Source organism: Ischnura elegans, chromosome X (assembly GCF_921293095.1).
Source record: "Ischnura elegans chromosome X, ioIscEleg1.1, whole genome shotgun sequence".
NCBI lineage: Eukaryota > Metazoa > Arthropoda > Insecta > Odonata > Coenagrionidae > Ischnura > Ischnura elegans.
Window position 1 is genome coordinate 44,169,551 of NC_060259.1, and position 23,653 is coordinate 44,193,203.

The following is a 23,653-nucleotide window of genomic DNA, read 5'->3' on the forward strand; positions in this document are numbered from 1 at the left end:
TTTCTGTAGCGACTATCTGTAAAATTATCTTTTGATGATAGCTTTCAGGCAGGTGTCTCATTTGGTTAGAAAACTCTCTTCTCATTTCTTAAATACCCAATCACCCTTTCGTATAACAGACCGTTTTCTCGAATTTATGCAAATTATCAGGCTCATTTATATGCAAATTGGGGAATTTTTATGCACGCATATTTTACTATTTTTAAACAATGGTATAAGTATAATAATGGAGGCGCTGATCTTTTGGTCCCATGAGAAACCAGTAAAAGTTCTCACCCAGTCTCCCTTGCTTCTAGATCAATCTCCATTATTGCCGCGGTAGTGTGAAAAATTCAGGAGAGCTGTGGACAAATGCTACCTTTTACTTTTAAACACTGGAAAAGTAGATCCTTTGGGCAAGTGAGGATGTATCAATTAAGAGCCGATCTCTGGAGCAATTTTTAGACTCAAGCGTCATATTTGATATTATAACATTTATTTTGCCTGCCAGAGTCACACCACTCATAAAATTGAATAAACAGGACTATAAACTGAGACAATAAGCTTTTTATTGTTACATATTGTTGCATATATTGCTTTTAAAATTGATATTAAATAAGGTCACCAAACCATTCTCTACATCATAATTTCGATGAATATAGCCATGCCTTGTTCATAAAGAATATTTTATTTCAATGCATATTGCTGTGGCAAATAATTTACTTACTTTGCGAGGAAAACTTTATAAAGTGCCAAACTTATAATGTCGTACATAAGTTTGAGCACGCAGGCTCTGTGTCATTAATTCAGTCCTTCCAAAATATTTCTCACTAAAATATGATTGGATAAGACAAAGTATCACCATATTACTCCAATTTAAATTTTGTTTATATTTGATCAATGATCTAGAGTTGCAAATGGGAAAGCGAGTTGTATTACTTTCCATATGATCAGCATATACGCTAATCATTTTGAGTTTATATTGGGGAGAAATTATTGGCTAAACATTGAAAAAGATCGCTTTTATAGGAAATCTTTAATTTGGTCTCCAATAAGTGAACGGATTTGTCTTTCTGTTGGTAAAAGTACTGTCAATAAATTAAACTTCCTATCAATCTAATAGAAAATGTCTCTCTTAGATGGGCCTACGTTCGGAACTCTTATGAATTTTAAGATTCGCTACTATAATAGCGTGAATGGGAAGGATCGAGTGAGAAATGGCAGTATGGCGTGGTCCTATTCCACTGTGTTGCAAACAGACTTCATCTTTGAGAAGTACCTTCGCAAATTTTTGACATGCTGCCATTTTTTTGACGTAAATTAATCAGCTGGGGACTATTTGTACAAATTTACATCTCTTTGACCAAATGAGTATCTGAAGGTTTTAGAACGTGAATTCGTGGATAATGACCCTTCCATGACTTTGATATCTCGAGATCGTGCATCAGTGTGACCCGAGGGAAGGCAGTTTAAATTTGCCCGCACGACAATCTATACATATGTATTAAGTTTGTAGCGTGTCAGTCTGCCTGCTTTGAAGGTAAACTTCGTGGCACCCGGCCTCGCTGCCGCGATGGAGAGTGTCGAGAGCGGCAGGAAGTGAATTCGTGGACGGGAGTCGAAGTGATCCCCTCGCATTGAATGCGAAAATAAAATGCAGTCCACCGACGGAAGATAGAACGACGTTGGGACAGCGAACATTCACCGCATCATAGCGACAGGAAGGTAGTCCGTGGCTGAAGTCGTAGTGGTCCGATGGCATTGAATGCGAGCCATTAATCATTGGTGCTGGTCGTGAGACGAGTAAATTTGTGCTCATATGACAAGATGCATGCTTTCGAAAATGCATCGCGTAAAGTGCGTTCGACGTAGAATTTCTTCACACACAGTTTAGACTTGGTCCCAACGTTGTGGGTTGACATTATGTAGAGTTGCGGACAAAAACGGACCAAAAACAGCCTGCCCACAAAACGGGAGACAAACAGCGGCAATCCACAATTAATTCCTGCCTCCACACTGCAGTGGTTCTCTTCTGCAAATCCCTGGCATAGGAGAGCCAGTCACTGGGATGCCATAATAAATTCCATGTCCCCAAAAATCCTGTGACCATTTCTCACCCTTGGCCTATGATTCTCGCGATTGTTCTATGATTCTCATGAATGGACCATGACAAGTAGTAAGGTAACAACCGGTAGCCCAGCAAGGTCAAACTGGATGCAGAGCACACAAAAGCATACTACTAGTCCCGCATATCTAATTACATGATCATCTGGCGTGTCGGAGAAAAATATTTTTGATTTTTTCCCGAGCGGGGTCGCTGTTGATCTGTACTCATTGTGTACTTCTGCCTCCATGAGAAAATCTGCCCGCGGGCACGAACGAGTCTGCCCCTCCGCGAATCCTTTTGCCTAATGAGACCTCCGCCGGACGGATGAGGTACCAACAGGTAGCGAGTGAGAAAGAGAGAGATCTTGCCAGTATCCTTTGGTTTTCTTCTTACCTTTTGATTTGTCCTTGGGCACGTGCCATCTAGCCGGATTTTCGTTTATAGCTGAATGATAAGCAGATTTAAGTTGGTTGAAGGAAATAGTATGGAGAGAAATAAAGAAATAATTTCTATGACCTTATTAACCCATTACAACCCAATGCTGCTTCTAAGTAACGTCAAAAATATATAAATTTTCACCTCAATTCATGAAATATTTAAATTACGTGTTATTTTGCGCTGTAACGCTTAATGGCGAAATATGTAGCTATTAGAAGATTTTCACATTTATAAAATGGAGAGTCTTTTAATTTAATTTGTCCCAGAAGCAGCTCTGGGTTAGAAAGGGTTGACATCCACATATTTAGATAGTTTGTTATTCAGGAGCCATTTTTAGACTCGTTGATAATATAGCATATGTTAAATAATACGTCATATTTGATAATATAACATTTATTTTGCCTCCCTGTGTCACATAAAATATAAAATTTAAGAAACAGCTCTGATTACTGAGACACTAAGCTTTTTATTATAGCATATTGTTGAATATCGGTCTTGTTAACATAATATCAAAATATGTATACCAAACTATTCTCCACCTCATACCTTCGATAAATATAGTCATGCATAGGTCTGAAGGAATATTTTATTTGAATGCATATTGCTGTCTAAAATTGGTTGGATGCATATTGTGAGAATTTGAACTACAACTCTCTAAGGAATTCGTACCTAAGGCCGTATATTTTACAAAATTCAAAAGAGAAACATGTTTGCGATACAATAAAAATCGAATGGAATGAAAAGTATTCGGGAACTGTAAAAATAAGGCTTACTTTCTCAAAATACAGAAATTGAAGCGTATTTAGATTTTTCTAAATATTTTATAACTATAGAGGGAGAATTAATTAAAGTGCGACTTTAAAGTGAAATATAAAAAAAAATAATTATGTTATTATTCCATTAAACTCATGTTCGAAACATGGTTGGTGAAAATACCTATTCGAATTATAGCTGTAGTTAAAAATGTGAAATTATATTTCTGGGCGCTTACTTATTTTACAAGTGAAATTATGAGGCCTTAAGGCGTGTATTCATCTGTGAGGAAGATTTCCAATCAAAATTAATCTGGTGCTGATTGCATAGAAAGTTAATCTGAACTTGATTTTTCGGAAAAATAAATATTGCAATATAAGAAGAGCATTTATATTGGGTGCTATTACACGCCACTCTCACATGTTATTCTCATTCTGAAAAGTCAAAATATAGGAATGATTCACCGGTAAACATATGTTGTGTGGGAAGTAGAATATGCTGTACGAACCGAAGGACATGTCCCACAAAATTTAATGGATAAGATTCGCATACGTTCTGCATCTCTAATTACTAGATGGTATCCTCTCTCAGCTTACCGAATAAAATTTCCTTTTCGAAGAGCTTTAGCATCCCCGTGCATCTCAGTAACTACTCAGCGTAACTATCCACTTACAGTAATTACTCAGATGGATAACTATATCTTCTAATTGATTTTTTCAAAATTTTTGCGTGCTATTCAGCCACTTACATGATTTAATGCTCGTTTTGCCAACCGGTCATAACAACTCACAGTAAGTAATTTGAATTTAAACTATCGTGTAAATATCGAGTCATTTGTTAGGCATACTGAAGCTGTATTTGAGCTTTTTTTGACTGGCGTTTCACGTCATGACTAGTAATTTATTTAATGAAGGATAGGGCAATTAAATCATCCAATCATTAAATTGCCAGTTTCGTATTGAAGGAATGATCATCATTTGTTACAGAATTAATAGCTGATATTGATCTTCGAAAGTGTCAATAACGTAATCAGTAGTGCTCACGAAAAGTTCGCATAAAATTGCTCGCCTTATCCCGGCGGGGATTCGAGGGATCCTGGTTCGAGTCCTGGCAAAGGCTAATAATTTTTATTCCGTGGAATTTTCACTCATTGCATTTTGTGCTTCGTGCCAGAAGGATGGGGGGCTATAGAGCATGTTGGCCTAGTGGATACTGAATGAATGGTCCCAGGTTCGATGCTGGGGCAAAGGTTTTGGATGTCCCCTAGTTCAGAGACAGGAACTGCCGCGTACGAGTGAACCTCGAACTCCTTTGCCTTAGTTTGGGGTGATCTCTAACCCTATCTGGGAGGAACTTCTCTACTCGTGTGACTGAATACAAAAGGTGCTTGGAGAACCGTGACCCAAAGTCCTGTTTTGCCAAGCAGGTGATGGAAGGAAACCATGCATCCCATTTTGTCGTGAAAATCATTTGATTCCAAGAAAAGGGACAACTATTAAATGCGGCCGAACAGTGGAAAAGTGCGAAAAAGTAACGGAAGAAATTTAACTTACTGAACGAAAATGAGTTTATTTGTCACTTCCTCTCATTATATTTGGATATCTTATAGATATCTTCGATGCAATCCTCTATGACATGACGCAAGTCCGGAGTTTTTTGGTTGTCTGTACGTTGTAATATCTCAACTTTGTTTCTGTGTCTCCTCCTAAACTCCTCGCCTTCCCCCCCTCATTTCACCACCCCATTCCTCTTTCCTTCCCAACCACATTCTTCCCTCTGATATTTTAACCCCCACTAATTTTTTTGATATACATATCTGCTTAAAATTGAATTATTTATTAGTTCCTGTGAGTACCTGATGATGATTGTGTAACAATTAAAACACGTGGAGTACTCAGCTAATAGAATTTCTGGGCAATAGGGTGGTTTTCTATTATCTTTTTATGGCCTAAATCGAAAGATTATTACTCCTGGAGTACATATTTCACGCTTTTAGATTTTTAAATGACGATATCTATTTTTCGCGATTTATTGAAAAGTGAAAAATTTCCAGCGCGCGAAAACGCGACGGCTACGATGCAGGCTGCTAGCAGGTAGCGCTTGACATAAATAAGAATTATTTTTACCCTTTCAAACGAAGGAAACTTTCAATCAAACAATTTTAATAGGTGATTATTAAGAGATGTTTCCCTGAGCTCTGTGCCATATGCAAGCATTGGTAATCTCAGACGATGTAAGACTCCTGACTACTCGTATAGCATCTAGGTTCCTGTGACGTCACGTGAAGTGCCATCGCATGGGTGCCAATCTGGCCTTTTTCCAATGAGGTTAAAATTGACCATTGACATTCGTCTAAACTTGGATTTCGAAAACCAAATAATTTGTATATTAAGAATACGCTAATGGTGGGCAACGAATCACAATCAATGCCTTTCTTTATCAAGGTCTTTCTTTGATGAAGAAACTACACTATTGTCTCATGCTAGCAAGTGATTTAATTTACACTTAATTGTATCCAAAGTATCTTCTGTGTCTTTAATGAGTCTTCATTTATTTCTTGACTTAATTAACCGCTCACTTCCATCACATTCATCAGGCATTCATTTCCGATTCAATTTCTCAGGCAATAAGGTACTTCCTCTAGTTATCTTGCCCATTCCTCTTATTCAGATGCTAAAAAATTTTCCGCACATCACGAAGGAAGATTATAATTTCCTTTCAGTAAAAAATTATAATGCTATGGAGAACTGCTTCATTCTACTCATACAATTAGAAAAAATTTCATCGACAAAGATAAAATGCTCTAGCGATGCTAGAGCGCAACTACTATGAGGATCCTACTAGGAAAGAGGCGATCAAGTGTTAGTTCAAAGTTCAAATAGTTAGTTAGTTAGTTCAAAGTTTATCAAAAGTTCAAACGAAATCCATCCTGTACAAAAAATCTCACGAAAAAACCAACGTAGGTATTTTTTATGAGAGTCTTCCTACCACGACGGTAGGTAACCAATATTAAGCCAGATCGAACCGACCCTGCCGAAGCTCTGTGCAGCTACGGAAGTGATCTGGACTATATGTATTTCCCCAGTCGATGTCTAACATCGGCGTTTATGGGCTTGCCTTTCCAGTACTTCCTCAGGAAAAAGATAGATGTGAGAACTCGTTACGAGATAATGCTCATTTTAGATTACACGCCAAGGAAAATAGCGCACAAAAGGACTTTTTTTCAGGGTTCTTCCTTGCAGTATCCCATGCTCCTATGAAGCAATGAGCGAAACGAGAAGTCCTTCATCATGCGGTGGAAACAATTTGCAATTTTCCATTTATTGGAAGCGAGCTATTTTGAGAATGCGAGCGCTTGTCTGGCGTTTCCTTTACGGCCCAAGCGGAGGGGGCAATTCCCCCCCGTCCAACACTGTCTCCACCCACACCTGCTCTCTCCTTTCACTACCCCCCTTCCGATGTCCTCGCATTCCACCCGGGTCTCGAACGAGGAACGTTCGCGGAGGAGACTCATAAGCACCCTCGATCCCATTGTACGTTCATTTGCGCATTCATGTTACGGAAGCAGGTGTTCTTTCGCGAGACGCGCTCAGACACTGCTTCAACCCGAAGGTAGGCTTGGATACATCTTGATCTACCAACTTCCAAATATCACATACGCACATAGTGTGTTCATAATATACAAATTATTTGGTTTTAGAAATCCCAGTTTAGACGAATGTTAATGGTCAATTTTGACCTCATTTGAAAAAGGCCAGATTGGCACCCATGCGATGCCACTCCATGTGACGCCAAATATTACATACGCACATTCTACAAGCCGCCTCAATAGGCACGTGGAGGGAGCTATTCGGAACCATGCGTTTACATGAGTAAAGTCAACTTTTTGTGGAGAGATGTCGTGAAAAAAACATAGCTAATAATCAACGAAGATATCGTGTAGGGTAGTTTCCGTCATCAAAGAAAACTAAAAGCATTAATGCGATTCTTTGCCCACCATTAGTGTATTCATAACATACAAATCATTTGGTTTTAGAAATCCCAGTTTAGACGAATGTCAATGGTCAATTTTAACCTCATTGGAAAAAGGCCAGATTGGCACCCATGCCATGCCACTTCACGTGACGTCACAGGGGCCTAGATGATACACGAGTAGTAAAGAGTTTTACATCGTCTGAGATTACCAATGCATGCAGGCGGAACAGATTTACCGCGCATTTAAACGGGTTTAAAAAAGTCGGCACTCGCTTCGATGGAATTGGGCCTTCTCCATGCAGTCCCCTTGTGCAATTTCTAGGAATGAGTTTGAAAAAAATATAATAGACATAAATTATGTTATCTCGTGTATAAATCCTCGTTAAATGAACTGAAGTTCATTTTCCCGTGAACTTCGGATCACTCTACAATCAGCGTCGTGGTTGAAAGAATGGGTAACCTAGTCTGTTAATGTTCATAGGAACTTCCACGAATATTACAAAAGAGCATCCTAAAGACGGCCACCAAATGTGTTGTCTCCCACCGCGCATTTAAACGGGTTTAAAAAAGTCGCCACTCGCGTCCCAGACAGGCATAGTGATTCGAGTTTCAACGGGGAAAAATAGGTATGATTAGCGGTTTTAACCTAAATTTATCTACATGGTGATGTGTTCTCTCATATTCATTACTTTTCAATGCTTTCCCTCGCAATTACAAACAATATAATTCTAAATATCGGAAAAGTGGATCGCATTGCACTCATCACAACTCCTCGGATATTTTTTGAAAACCGATTAAAATGCGACCGACGGCAACAGAAATCACCCTTCTATGTGATATAATTGGGTCTCCTCTATGCAGTGTCCTTGGGAACTTCTTTTGAAAAGAAATAATGTAAACCTCTGCTTCATTTCCATCTGGCATTATGTCGGTCTGTCACCTGCGACTCTTTTCCTTTCACAAACCTTCAACCCCAGCTTAATAAGGTTTTGTGTTAATCATGAAGTCAAATTGTTTGTGTTGATTCGATTTATAGGCGTTCCTCTGTTACTGGGTCGATACTGCAACCGACGGCATACGCCCATCATGAAAAATGCTCCAATGCTTATAAAAAATGATTAAGTACACGGATTTCCGCAGATTGTGACCGAGGTAAGAGGTGAAATTCTATCACTAGTATGAAAAAACTCTTTAGCATTTCATTGTTACCCGCATATATTCATAAATTTTTTATTTTTCTTTGATTTTTTCTTCTAACCATTTTAAACAACTTGTAGTCCTAAAAGTTACGTATTGAAAACTCTCGGCCCTGACTTTGCGAAAATTCATTACTGATTGAAATAATTATCTTTGTGCAGAATGTCACTAAAATTTGTACAAATCTCAAAATGTCCACTTTTGTATGAAATTAATCGTTCATTACGGACCAATTTTGGTGCAAATTTGTGGAAAGGTTATTTCTTAAATTCAACACCCCATGGGTTATTATGCATGGAGACTTCTCACAATGCAGAGGTATGGGTGTAACCACGACTGGCAGGACATCCGTCCTAACATAACATCCGTTCAATGGAAAGGAGAAATTCACTTAATTTTTCAGTTAAAACAACTATCGCTGAAACTAGACTACGGGCGCGGTGAAAGGTTTCCACGTATCTATCTCCACGTTTTCCTTTACTAATGACGCTGGTATTGCTATTACGGATAGATCATTAATACGTATCTGAAAAAAACTAGTTCTCTAGTTAGGGATAATCATCCAGTTGAAGCCGTTGCTCAAGGTTAGTGATTTTAATTACGCACACATATTATGTTACTATTTGTGAGATGAATACATTGTAGGAATTGAAGAAATTGTAACTTCGCTATTACCGTAAGGGATTTAATTTTGTTCGACCATGGTTTCGTTACAAAGTAGCATTATCAAGTTAAAAATACCTTGGTAATGTTTCTCAGTAACAAAAAATATGATCGGAAAAATAAAAACCCATGCGGAAATGGGGGAGTAACAATTGTTTCAACTTGTACAGTGAAGGATTTCTACGAAGTCACGGCCGCTACCATAGCTTAAATGCATTGATAATGAAACTGCGTAACTGGATTACCTTTCACTGACCTCTGCTTTCGGCATCAGACTAATGAATTTAAGAAAATACTTAAGAGATACAAGATCTTTCTATTTAATTCCGGGGAATGTGAAACTTGAGTGTTGAGAAATTGCTTGTCTTCGTTGTAATCCGTTTCGCAACATTTAGGTTCACCGTTATGTAATTCTGTTTTGAAATAAGCTGCGGTAAAAATGCAGTCGATGAGTAATTTGACTCAAAATTAATTCCATTTCCAATAAAGGGATAGAGGTCTTCGTGTACCTTATAATGCAAAGGGTGATCCACATGTAGCGATGGAGATTGCATCTAATGATCTCCGTGTGCGTATTATTGAAAACCGATACAATGTGACGGTATGAAAGTTTTGGCCAATATCCGTGGGAGCCTCTCTAGATCCTAGACCAGGAGTCGAAAATAGGTATTGGAAACCGTTTGCATTGGGTAGAATTGGGGAAACCTTACCCCTCTCTACAGTGATGACATAGGGAGAATGAACTATGTTCACGCTTAATGAAATAAGTTGATAACTTTACCTTTTCCACATGTTTTAATTGGTACACCCAGGGATGGGCAATATTTCAAATGCAAGTATTTTTAAATACGTAATTGGAATAAATTTTTTATTTATATGTGGTATTTCAAATACATTGCCTGAATGTATCTGGTATTTTACATTTGGAATACAGAATTTTAGTATTTTCCCATTCTAAAATAAAAAATACATTTGTAAGATACTTTTGAAGTAGCTCTGATAACACTTCTGAAACAATATGCTTCAGAGATTGCTTCGTTCTGAATCGTTTTCTTCACGTTTTCAAATATCCATAACGAGCCAAGGCAGGTTATATTTTTTAAGATCACTTAGTTTCCATACAAATGTATTATGCTTTTTAAAGATATTTTAAAAACTATTTTGCACTTTGTTTTGAATTTTTTTACTTCAAACACATTCGGAGCGGTATTTTGTATTTCATATTCTCCTCGGCCTGCATTTTTCTCAGCCATGGGTACGCCTCAACCGGTTTCAACAATCCCGTGTCATTGTCTAGGGGAAATGCAACCCTTTCTCTAATGGTGATTCATTCATATACCTATGTTCATGAAGTATATTAATGACTCGCGATGGGAGAAAAGGTTGTATTTCATTTAGAAAATGACGTGGGAGATTTGAAAATGTTTGAGGAGCACCGCATACAGTGTGTGGAATAGATAAAGTTATATTACTTATTTAATTAACCCTGAGCAAATTCCACAAACTCATCTCGCATTGCAGATATATGGATGAACTCAAATTGAATGCCAAGCTGAGTATTTCCGGCATTCTGCTTTCGGTGCCTCAACATTTTGCGGAGAAATACAAAATGGTGCGCGAATAAGAAAACGATGATGGAGCTCTACGGTCATCGGTTACGTGAAATTAAAACCACAACTTTAGCAAACCTTAAGTTTTCGTTAACTTTGCTTGTGACCCTCAATTTTTGTGCTTGAAAACAAACTCATCATTTGACAGCGTGATTTATTTTAAGAGATATGTAAAACTGTAGTGTGCCTATTATTTCTGCATTGACTTTTTTAAATGCACCGTTGGTATAGTTGTCACTGCTTTGGAAGAGTCGCAATTTAATGCATTCATATTAAAATATGCTGTTGAAAAAAGCCATCAGTGCGTACATTGTCAGTCGTCGTGTGAAAAGTTCGTGATCAATGATTGGAAAAATGGTACCATCAAATTTTTATGCATATCCAGTATCCCAATTCGATTGGGTTTAAGTGTCGCATAAGGTGATAAAGTAACAACATTCATTCTCTTAACCGGTAAAAGGAATAATCAAAGGAAAAATGTGTGTTATCTTGGGAAATTAGAGGTGTTATTTTTGGTCAATGACTTATGAATAAAAAAATTTCTCCCTCCAAAGAAATGAGGCAGCCATACTTGGAACAGCGGGATAAATGGGACCTTAAATCATTGTTCTCGTTTACTCCTTTTCAGAAAAAATGGAAAATTATTTGTCTGATTTGATGCTATTGGACAAGGATGATCGTGCATTACTTGAAGACTCAAGCAAGTCATCCGAATAACGAGGATGCTCTTAGTGAAGATAATCTGTCGAGCCACTTAGATTTTGGAACTAATCCTTAACTCATTCACCATTACGGAAGCAACGCGCAAGCAATTTCCGTCGACGGATTACATGTCTTGCCCTCCCTTTGCTTTTAGGAGGTGCTACGTGACCCACCAACGCATGCCTAAACATCACATTAAATTAAAGAATTTTCCATGGATGGAACATATTAAATGGAGTGAAGATATTATCTTAATTCCCAGAATTAGTTTGGATATGCTCTCAAATCCGTCTTATATCAATTGATGTCATTAGTGATCCTATATTATCAGAATTGAATGAGTATTTATACTAGCTGAGCAAGAGGTGGGAAATATTCTTACTACAAAGAGTTCAAATACCTAAGATGCTCTTCTTGAAAGGGGATCTTTATTCCCGTTTGACAGGTTATATTTTTTCTGATTTCCTCGCGTATTTTTTAAAACTTGCGCTATCATAAACTCATCCGCATATGACGGTACACATTGAATCATATCGAAAGGAATTACTTGAAATTTTGCAAGGTCATCACGGATTTCCACTTCTACTTGATGAACTTTTACCATTTATTTCAGAGCTTTAGCTCCATGGTTAACCACTCCAACCTGAGTTATAACAATGACTACGACATGTTTTTTAGATATGTCTTTGAGGATTCTGGAAATTACAAGGCAAAAGTTCGTAATCACTCACTCTGTGACCCAACCCGAAGATTGGTTTGGATAGTTGAGGGTGGAGCTCACCACGTACTAAGCCACAGGCGTGTGAATATCACGCATTTAGAGCAGGGCGGCCAATGCATTTCCCTGGGTCACCTCGCTCTTCGAGGATTCTGTTTGGGGGTGCCCGAAGGCTTCAACAGGGTTTCAACCCCGGGATCCCTTGATTAACAGCCAGCCTCTCATCCCACGAGATTACCACGATCCACCAGGTTGATCATAATTTTTGAAAATAAAATACTCCATAGGATATCAATTGTGATACCTAAATACTGAGGAAGGGTAATTAATGTCCACGTAAATATGTGCGTATCAATTATTATAAAAGTATTCCACCGACGAAGGTAGGTTTTCGTGGAGTGCTTGAGAAACATTCTTGGAGCTTGCCCTTCCTTCAAGCACTTCCCTTTTCAATTCATTATAACGTGTACTCCCAGTCATTTTATCTAAAAATCCTATTTGTGTGAGTGAGTGTGATCTTTTATTCAAAGTGCTAGTCAAGCTAAAAATCCTATTGTCTTCCTTCCTCTCCCTCGTTTACCCAACATTCTACCCTCTAACTCTGTTTTCAGCATCCCCTCCCTACTAAGTACTAGTTCCATCCATACCTTCTGTCTATACCATCTGTTACCATACTGTTCCATACTGTTCTGTCATACCATCCGTGTATCACTTAAAAGCTGCCTATCCTCACACACTAAGTCCAACACTTCTTCGTTTCTCTTCCTTTTCATCCACTTCACCTTCTCCGTTCTTCTCTACACCCTCATCTCAAACGCCTCCAGTCTTCTCTCCCCCTCCTTCCTAAGTGTCCACGTTTCCGCACCGTAAATAGCTACACTCCAGATCAGACTCTTCGCTAACCTTTTCTTTAAACTCTACATAACGATCCTCTCATCAGCTCCTTCCTATTCATGAACGCCTCCTTTGCTAACGCAATTCTTTTTCTGATGTCCTTACTGCAGTATCCGTTACATAGATGAAATGTACTTCATTAGTGCATAAGTATGATGAATTCAAATCGTATAATTTGTCATATTAAGTAACGTGTCCTTTCTGACTATTTGTCTGGTCAACTAATCAACGCCTTAACTGCTGAAATTTCAGGACATGTTCCTCGCGTCATATATGGGCACTTCAAGAAAGGATTTTTAGGAAAAACAATTTTTGAGGTAGTTCTCACCCCATTAGTATTAACTTTTTGACGTCCGTGAGAATTCCGCGCAAACATTTTTTTTCGGATTTTTTAATTACATATGTGATTGTATGTAATTCTTTTGTTCATATTTGCTATACTCTCAGTTTTATTCTGGTAAGTGAATTATAAATCCATATTTATCCATTTTTTTCATTTCAACAATAGGAACTAACCGAATTCTTCTGTTACCTAAACCCACTGTAAACAGTAACTACTTCTTTTAGCATAGTTGAGCCAGATTTATTCCCCACTATCCTTTAATTTCAACGGGCATCTCTAACTAAATATACATAAAATTGTATCCGATGATACAATTTTTTCTCAGTTAAAAAAATATGAAAGCTTTTGTAATCGGAAAATTGTTAGTTACTGCAACGTAATTTCTTTAGACATTCAATAAACTATGCGATACCTTTTAATCGAAAATATTTATCCTCACGCTCTAAAGGATTCAGGGTACCATCTGTAATTTATAAAAAGTAATCGTAGGTATATCGTTAAAGGCGGTCCTTTGTTTTTCATCCTGATCTAAGCTTCAACTGCGTATACAAAAACGTACCCACAAATAGCTAAATAGCTTCCTAAAATATTTTCGCAAATTCACCAAAAGGTACATGTATTGCTGGAAGTCCGTTGAGATGGTCTCAAATTCTACCCCTTAGTGGCTAAAGGGGAATGAACACGCAAAGGCATCGCTACATATATTCTGTCCGTATATGACCGAATCCCATTGCATGAGTTCTGTTAAATCGGCTCTGCGAGTCAAGGATATTGAGAGCTAATAATTATGATTATTTTATGCACCGGAGCGAATCGCTACTCCCAGATTGAGGGAAATACTTGAGGCCATTTACGTCGTCGGCTGGACATTCCCGTGGTCCTCTCCGACTGAAGCTTCCAGTGGAATCCACCTGCAGCGACAGCCGCTCTCGGTGGCGGCGAGTCGTACCACTTGAACTTGCTGCTGCTGGTGCCCGTCCACCGTCGCTCTCCAGTCCCTCAGTTTGCCTCAGTTGTCTAACGGCGTTCAGCCGAGTGCCTCAGCTCCTGTGACGAGGTGACGCTATCGCTAGCAGCAGCAGCCGTTCGCGGGACGCGTCGCGATCCTTGTTTACGTCTTGGAGGAGGGAAAAGCCAATTTGGTCCACTAAGGAGGCAGTTGTGTGGGTATGTAGTGAACGAATCAATTCTTCCTTTGCCCGGCTAATCTTTGTGTATGCTGAGGATGAGTAAAGCTATAGAATGACGCTCCCCCCCCGGTTTCGGGTTGAAAAAACACATTCCTGTCCTGTTTCAATTTAGTCTCGACTGAAGGTCAATCTGGGGGTGAACATTTGGAACGCGCGTGCATCACTCAAACCAAATAGCGGAAGTTTACGATGAAATATAGCATGCTCATTTAGACGCTGTTAAATAATAATGTCGAGTATACCCGGGCTTAAGTTGGCTCATGAGTGGGTTTATTTCAATTCCTGCCAAATTTTTCGCACGTAATGAAGAATGTGGCGATTTAAATTTGGCGCCGGGCTGCCCATCCGCTGGAAATCGCGTACATTCCGTTGCAAAAACATTCAACAATTATTAGCATATCTATTTTATTCACAAGTCGGTGAATCGGTGGCTTACGATGCATCTTTGAATTAGAATCGAGATTTTTTCTTGCGATACGTTTTCCAGTTTAGACTGTCTTGCTATAATTCTTCATCTTAAATATTACAGATCTAAAATATAATTTTTTGTCCTTCGTCAAAGGGTTTACTAGAATTACAGCGTCATATTGTTGCTGTGCCGGTGTTGGGTTTGGGTTTTTATTTTGTTTACATTTCTGTTTTCGGCCGTTACGGTAATGAGACTGTTTTGGGTCAATTATCAGTTTCTTGTGACATTACTTTATTTTTTATTTGTATTAAAAGTGCATTTTATACTAAATGTGGTTGTGTAGAGTCTTGTTCATTTTTGGTGGTTTCTCCTTGATTATTACCCTAACGCATGATGTTATTGATTACTAGAGGAAGTACCCTATGGTATTCCCTATATAGATGAGGATAAATTTATTTCTGGGAAGAATATAAATATTTTCTTCTGTAATTCTGTCTTTAGAAAGTAGGGAAAGTATTTTATAAAGCCAAGTAATATTCGAGTTTCACAATGTTAAGATTTTCTGAGTATTTCGTCCCTCTTTCCATTTCATTTCATTGCTCTTTCAAAAAACTTGAAAATTTTCAAAGTTGCTCATAGCGCTGAAGGATTCTTGGTTATCGTTTGTCGAAATAGGTTTACCTTGCAATTTAATGACAGAAAACCTTTGAGCTATAAAATCATTCGTACAAAGCTATGTTTTGGTCTTGGTTGATTTTTCATCTGAAGGAAAATAAAAATAAGCAGTAAAATGTTTCTTTAAAAGTTCGTATGCTAAAATGTTGAAAAAAAATCTTTTAGGTGAGCATATATTTCTTGTTTTTTATTTGTAATTAAATGAAAGAATAATGTGTAAGTTCTAATTCACTTAAGTTGTCAGTGTTCTTCCTTCATTTTTTTAAGCCACTAAAATGCCTCGAGATAATTTAGAGTGGCAATTTATGGTGGAATAGCGCCGTTCTAGCGTCCCACCTACCCGAAGTATCCAGACTGGAATCCAGAATATGCACTCCGGACGCTTCTTCATTAACTTTGAACGCACTCTTTTACGCGGCGTACGACGGCCTAAGCAGCGAGAACTGGTGTCGTGGATATTTTATTGACATTCTTGTCAGCTGAGTTGTCGGCGCAATGGCATCGCAGCGCGCGGTTACTTGCCCGGGAGATAGTCGCGCTCAGCGGGACGTCGACCTATGTGGGCGTGGGCGACTTGCAATAAGAGCCATTCATGCGGTCATCCATGCATCCCACTTATTGGCCACTTATTCCGCGGAAGAGTGGCTATGCGCATGCCTTGTCACATGAGAGTCCTCTCAAAAGGACAAGGATGACCTTTTATACTTGGACGAGGAAGCTGGTGCCATTTTTCCATTGCACTGTCATTTTAGTCAATGATTGACTGATTTTTTAAACTTAGGATTTTTCATGTTTATAGTATTGATGGAAGTCTACAATTTACTGCTCTTCTACGTGGAAGTGGAAGATCAGTAAATTTTACTTACGTACATTTTGCTGCTGCCTTGACGAAAGAATTTATGGTTCTCCAGTTGTGCGTAATTCACCAAACTAACCTGTCAAAGGGAAGGGATTGGAAAGAAAATATATTGATCTCTGCTACTTCATTACAATACCTCTACATATATGTCAAGATAAAACTGATTTAATTATTTTATGAAGGTGATTCAACCTTAGAACGACATAGAAACTAAAAAAAACTGAAATTTTCAGTTCTGTGCAGTCTGTAGTTGTTTTAGTGCAATCTGCAGTTCAGAGAAATGAATAAATTTTCCGGAAAATGGTTTCATTCCTCTGAACAAGGGGAATGCGAGTTATTAAGCAGTAAGATTACTTTGGTATTTATGTTTGTGTGCTATAGGAAACTTTTGAAAATGTATCAGACGTTTTCAAAGTGACTTTTCTCCTAAAACCCAAAAGCAATTATTCTCCGATTACATGGAAGAAAGTCTTTTATCTTGTTTTTGCCGATCTATGGCTAAACTTTGGCTGGCGTTCATGCTTGAATAATCCGCGATATTCTTTCCTGTACAACGTACATATTTATTTTTGATTATTTACTCGATAGTGTCCGTGAGAATTCAAGATGGGTTCTATTATACGGGTAATGCCTTCTGTTTTCCACGTATTACAGTGATTTGGTATGCTTGCGTACGTTATAAAGGTTAATGCATGTGTATGTGTTCTCCATGAATCTAAAGCATTGCTGTGCGAATATACTGCGGTTAGAAGACATATCATGTTACTTACACTGGCCCTAAAGCGAGGAGTTAACATCTGATATGTCACTGCCTCATGTAGGAAAATGTATCCTTTCTCTAGGGTATTGTATTTTCTTGATGAGCCGAGGATTATATTATTTTTAAGAATCAATCCACTTTTGGTATGTAGTATTATTATTCTTTCGCGAAAAAAGAATGGTGACCTGCCGTAAAATGATAGTACGTTGCCTCATGCAATAAATAGGTAAATTTATTCACCTTCAATTTGGTCTTTGAATTTCTTAGCATGGTTTTACCACTTTAAATGTAGAAAACCGTTGTTTTAGTGACTCGTTTCCCTTTTGAATGCCGTATTTTTTGTCGTGCAGCTTCCTCCATCCGATTTTGGGGCCATCCACGATGATGAAGATTTTATTATTCCTCTCCATAACAGGATTGGGGACGAGCCAGATCGTATTGTCACTGGGTAATCCCCTGTTGTCGGGCAGTGTTTCTGTCAAATTTACCGTTCCGATATCCATCTGCCGCATTGGGCCACACAAGTGTAATATCAATTTATTTCACACTGACTGTGGTCCCGTAAGTTTTCTGTCGATTGTATTCCATTCTTACGACATCGCTCCACGGTAGCGTGGTGAACAAGTTGACAACATAATTTTTGGATGGGATAGGCGTGATTTTTTTTTTCCTGCCGAGCGTCTCCGCGATCAAAATGTGAGATAGTGCTGAATTCGGGAGTGTAAGTGGTTCCGGCCTTTCGAATACTTGTCGTTGTTCCACGAGCACGTGTCCACGAAACGAAAACAGCTGGAGACTTCAACGCTCGGTGGGTTAGAAGTGGAGCGAAAATACTTAGCTTGGGTGAGAAGAAGCACTTTCCCTACCATCACCTTACGAGAACTATATATTTTTTGTAATTGCTCGGATATTATTACCGGCTGCTGATAGATCTGGAAAGGAATTATACTTAATGATGTCGATTGATACCAAATTGTTCTCTGCGATCATCTGACAAAATAATATTCCTCTTTTCAGAAACTCGTCTCATTTTAAATATTTCAAATTTTCCTTTTATGGGGTGTCGAGGAGTCATAGCCACAAATGTTGGCGCTACCATATATACTTAATAGTAATGGTTAACAGTGCAGTTCTTAAACGCCCAACTTTTTTAAAAAGATTTACTTTAATGTTACATAATTTAATAAAATAATTTGAATGGACCAAATATTGAAGTTCACAATTTCAGATTCAGTTAGCAACCATTTAACAGTACCGGAATATTTTTACTCTTGCACTATTCTATAACCATCGGCTTTAGCGATTTCGGGGGTTGTGTTGCTCTGGTATGACACCATTTTGCTGCTCTGCGTGGTACTTGACTGGTATTGTTACCTTTTGGAGTACAGGTTGCCTAGGGCTGAAGTGGTGGTAACTGCCACTGTATTCAATTCAATTTAAAAACGTTTTTCATTCCTATGAATATATGAAAATAGTTACTGGGCCTAGTTAATAGTTACTGATCGGTTGAGGCATTGACCCGGAATGCACAACAGTGGGACGTGATACTTATAACCGTCGAAAATGAAAAGGACACTTCTTTGCTTTCCACTTATAACCGTCTGACTTATAACCGTCGCCAATCCACAAACGTAAAACAGGCAATTATAAGCTATGAAAACAGGAGCTTTATCAGCGGGTTAAAATTAATGTCCTATCACCAATTATTATGTGGTCTTTCCGTTCGGGGCAAAACATTCTGAGCGAAGATCTGATTTTGATGCGTTTAACAATATATATGTACGCTTAGATTTTCTTCGTTAACAGATACATGTCTTTATTTACCATACCATCTTGGGAGCTATAATAAATACAATCGAGGCAGCTGTACCCAATATCAATCCGAACCACTGACGTCACATTATTTTCGCCGGAGGAGCCTATTTGTTGTATGAATTTCTGCTATTTGTATGGGTTGCACGGCAAATGTGCCATGTGACTCAAGTGATCCAAATCATACTACTCATGATTTTTCATGAAATATGTTTTGATGCTGCGCGCAATATTTCCCCCCTAGCAACGCATCTACTGATTATACATCAACAAAATACTTCGCGAGCCACCTCTACGGTGTTTGGAAGGGGGTGATCAATCACCAGCATACAAGAGCATTCCCACATGCACACCACATGACCATAAAAATATTACGCATACTGAAAAATTATACTTTCAATTCATGCAAAAACAAAACTTTCCAAATACGATATGATCGAGGTGCATGGTGATGGACTTTGTCATAGGTAGATCTCCGCTACGGCTGTTGAAACCAGACTGGAACTCTTGACCTCCCGTTTTTTTTTCGGTGACTGAGATGGTGTGTAATGACGTCATTTAATCGGAGCAGAGCCTCCTTGCTTTTCGGCCTCACAGCGCCCCGTGGCGAGCAACGCCTATTCAGCCTTCTGTCGCGCCTGGGGCGCTGCCTACCGTGTCGGTTCCCGCTGCGCTGAGGGCCTGCCCTCGCCTCCGCCCCCGATCCTCGGGCGCGAACTGCCCCCACGTGGGCATTACTTACGGTGACAGCGGCGAGTGTGAAAACAGACTCCCGCACCGCCAAAGGGAAAGGCCGAAATCCGGAGGATAACTTACAGCGTCCCCGGGCATTTAACAAATCATTTAGGCTTTGTGCTCAAGCGGACGACAAATATTGTTTAGTAGCCAATATCAAGCGTAGGCATTCAATTAAAAGGGCACCTTATTTATTTTCGTGTGCGTCGTCGGAGAAACTTATGTGGCATGCCTGATATAAATCGTAAGTGGAGAATCAAATTGATTTTTTGGCCTAAAATATGACTTATTTCTATTAAAAAATTTGCTCAACTCATGGGTGGATGGCGATATTTGGTGGGACTGTGTAACATGAAACATATTCACGGATACGCTAATATTGTATGATCCACAACATTTTTATTAGTCAGACCCAGGTTTCGACACTATACTCTGTCATTCTCAAAGGTACCTCTCAATGTTGAAACCTGGGTCAGACGAATGAAAATTAACTGGAACATACAAAATTAGCGTGTCTGTGAATATGTTTCATTAAAAAATTGTGTTTGTTTCCGTTGTTAGCTATTAATTGGCGAGACTAATTGCGCATCATGGGAATTGCTAGGTAGTTTAATTGTAGTTTTGACTTGAGCAGTTCCATTGCGTAGGATTTATCACGTTTGTTCATAATATTGATTTAGCTAATTATACATTCCTGTACACGATTGGAAATTAGATACGGAAGTTGTTTGTCTTGGCCTTCACCTTACAGTGGCCTGAAACCCGTAATAAAATGTAAAAAAAAGACAGGTAACCACCAAATTGCAGAATAATAATTAAATATGAGCACAATAGCGACAAAGACATCATTGTGTGGAAAAATATCGTGAACAAGATATAAATCAAGGGTTTAATGGTGGTAAATTCTAGTGTTGTTAGAATTACGTAAATTCAATCCCAGGCGAATGAAAAATAATAATGAACGCTCCGATGTTTACTCGTATTGGGAGCGATATAATCAAATTTACCTCGAATGAACATAGTGAAAGATTACGGTGATAGTAATGATAATTGATCATTTCAGATCCACGATTTATCTTTGAAAAGATTCATGCACATTCGGCTGTCTTCGTGCTGCTAGTTATAAGTTTTTTTCCGAGCTGAATTGATATCATCACACGCATCCTGGAAATTTCTGGCAATTGTTGAAATGTGAAAGTCCAAGGAAACGCATAGTAGGGATACCCACACGGCTAGGCAATAATACAGGCCGAGGAGTATTTTAAATATAAAATACCGCACCAAATGTATTTGAAATACAAAATGCAAAATACGTTTGGCGTGGGTGTTTGAAAAAAACTACAAAATAGTATTTTAAATACGTTTAAAAAATACATTTGTATGAAAAACCTTCTTCTTCATCCTAGCGTTTGCCCCGCGCTATTTTAGGGTCCGCTGTTTTGCAAAGTCTTGACTCCACTTGGCTCGATCCAGGGCGTCTACTGGCGTGACGTTGATGGTCTTCATGTCTGCCTTAATTTTGTCGAGCCAGCGCATTTGTAAGAAAAATAAGTGATCTTAAAAAAATATAACCTTCCTTGGAGTGTCATGGATATTTGCCAACAAGAAGAAAACGATTCTTAAGAGAAATAAGTAATCTTTTAAGCATTATTTTACAAAAGTGTTATCAGAGCTAATTCGAAAGTTTTTTACAAATGTACTTTTTATTTTAGAATAGGAAAATTCCAAAAATCTTTATTTGAAAAACAAGATACGTTCAGGTCGTGTAATTGAAATGCCAAATTAAAATAAAAAACGTATTTAAAATACGTATTTTAAAATACTTGTATTTGAAATACTGCCCAGCCCTGGATGCTATTTTCTGTCTGAAGGATCAGGTACGGTAAGTATCTGGTTACCCGGCGTATTACGTAAAAAAAAGCCCTCCTGGGATTTCCATCGGGTGAGATATTTTACTGTTGCCGAAATTAACGTTGCCGTTTTGAAGTAACCCCACGTTATTACTAGTGCATAGGGTGAAAAAGAGTACACCGGTAGAAATTAGGTGAACACCAGGGAAGCAATGCAGAATCCTTGTATTTTACCTTTCCTTATAGTTCGAATAAAATTTTTAAGAAGTAAATTCGCTACTTATTATTTTTATTTCGTTATATATTTCGTATTTTTGCGAAAAATAACTTTAAAAATACGGATGATAATATAATGTTTAAAATCAATAAATATTCATTGAGTCCTCAAAAAGAACATTTTATGTTGATTTTTATTATCTATTGGTTTTAAAAGTTACAATTCTCTCTGTTTGTGCAGTCGCCCGCGCTAAGTTTCCACTCAGATTAAGGCCTTTTTCAATATTCCTCGTAATCTAATGTGAAAAAATAAATGAATGATACATGCAAAGTGAATAAATGAATGATACATGCTAAGTAAAAAATAGGCTTATCAGAGTTATTTTGTAATTTTGTAATATACTATCGCCAGGTAATTCAGCAAAATCAATTGGAACCTACTAAAAACTACTAGTAGCCAGTTTGTTAAATAGATATACTTTATCAGCGTGCGGCGTAGCAATTTTTAATTTTTGCCTGTCAGCTCCTGTATTAGCATTTTTTGCACTCGATTCCGAAGCTCGTGTACTTTGGTTAGCGGATATTTCTTGCAACCGTCGCCACGTTCATGAATTTACTCAAATCCCGGATAGGAAAGACGATAGAAGAAATTCATGCAAATGTTCCGGAAGTATTTCATACGCATGCATAGTTATGAGAAATTCCCTCTCACAAACGTACGATTTTCACCGCAATCATTCTGAAAGGCCTCGTAATGCAGAGAATGAGATTCAGCTTTCTCTCCTACCTGAGAAATAGCTTTTGAGAAAAAACTTTTACCAGGAAATACGTAAATTGCGCAAAGTAAAGTTTGATTTAGGAGTAAATGCAATCGTTCCATAAATTTAATTATCAATCAAGTCCGAATGACGTGCATATATTTATTATAGGTTGCATTAACTTTTTCTTAAATTACTATCCCACTTTTCTGAACAGAATTAAATATTTCTGCATGGGAAATGAAAAAACACGTGTAATCAAAGTTAGCTTTCTAAACTGCTACTGGGAAATGAGTAAAAAAATCTACCCATAGGAACTAATTCATTTAATTAGTGCCAACACTGGTTGAACTTGCATTGCACGTGCATAATTCATTTTCGACAATTTTATTTGTTAGAAATTGCTTACACAGCAGTAACGCCAATTTGCAGCGTAACGTTACCTGAAAGGGGAAATGATGGTAAAATGATCTATGACATTAGTATGGCTATTTTAATGATTAGGGCATGGCTCAGTTTGTCCAGATGTTTGAAACCGAAAAACTAAATTTTCGGAACGAGTATGTAAGAGGTGGGGAAGCTGAAAAAGACGCAAGCCTTGAGTAAGAATTCTCATTGGAATTACCGAGAGATATTTCACTGCGCTTTTCGGGTAAAGTATGTGTCATGCATGATTCTCATCCCATGGGCAATAGTTCGATACCAGATGTGGCGTAAAATATTCGTGTGAATCGTAGTCTTGTGTCGGCTGTTAGAGGTCGCATCTCAATTGCCGTGTTTACACCGTCTGGAGATTGGAAGTCGGGGCCGTCTTGCCATAAGTTTCCGAGAATAATGCAGTCACCATGGTCTCTTTCCGTCTGCTCGGCTTCCAGCATAATCCTTCCCTTACCTCCGCCGTTCAGGCATCGTAAATAGCGCAAATGACTTCAGTCCCTCGCTCAAACGGCCGGCCAAATACGACATGTCGAACGTCCGGCACCTCGGCTTTTTCGCGCGGAATGGATCGG

General features: G+C 38.4%; 1 protein-coding gene across 2 annotated transcripts in view; it reads left to right on the plus strand.

The window, feature by feature from the left end:
- LOC124171392 overlaps nucleotides 1-23,653 on the plus strand; it is a 156,610-nt gene that overhangs the window by 44,630 nt on the left and 88,327 nt on the right. The window contains exon 1 of one of the 2 annotated variants that reach the window (XM_046550564.1): nucleotides 14,408-14,546. The exons of the other annotated variant lie outside the window; for it this stretch is intronic. The gene's annotated coding sequence lies outside the window, so the exon portion shown is untranslated. Of the gene's footprint in view, nucleotides 1-14,407; nucleotides 14,547-23,653 lie in introns of those variants that run through there. 2 annotated transcript variants of the gene reach the window in all.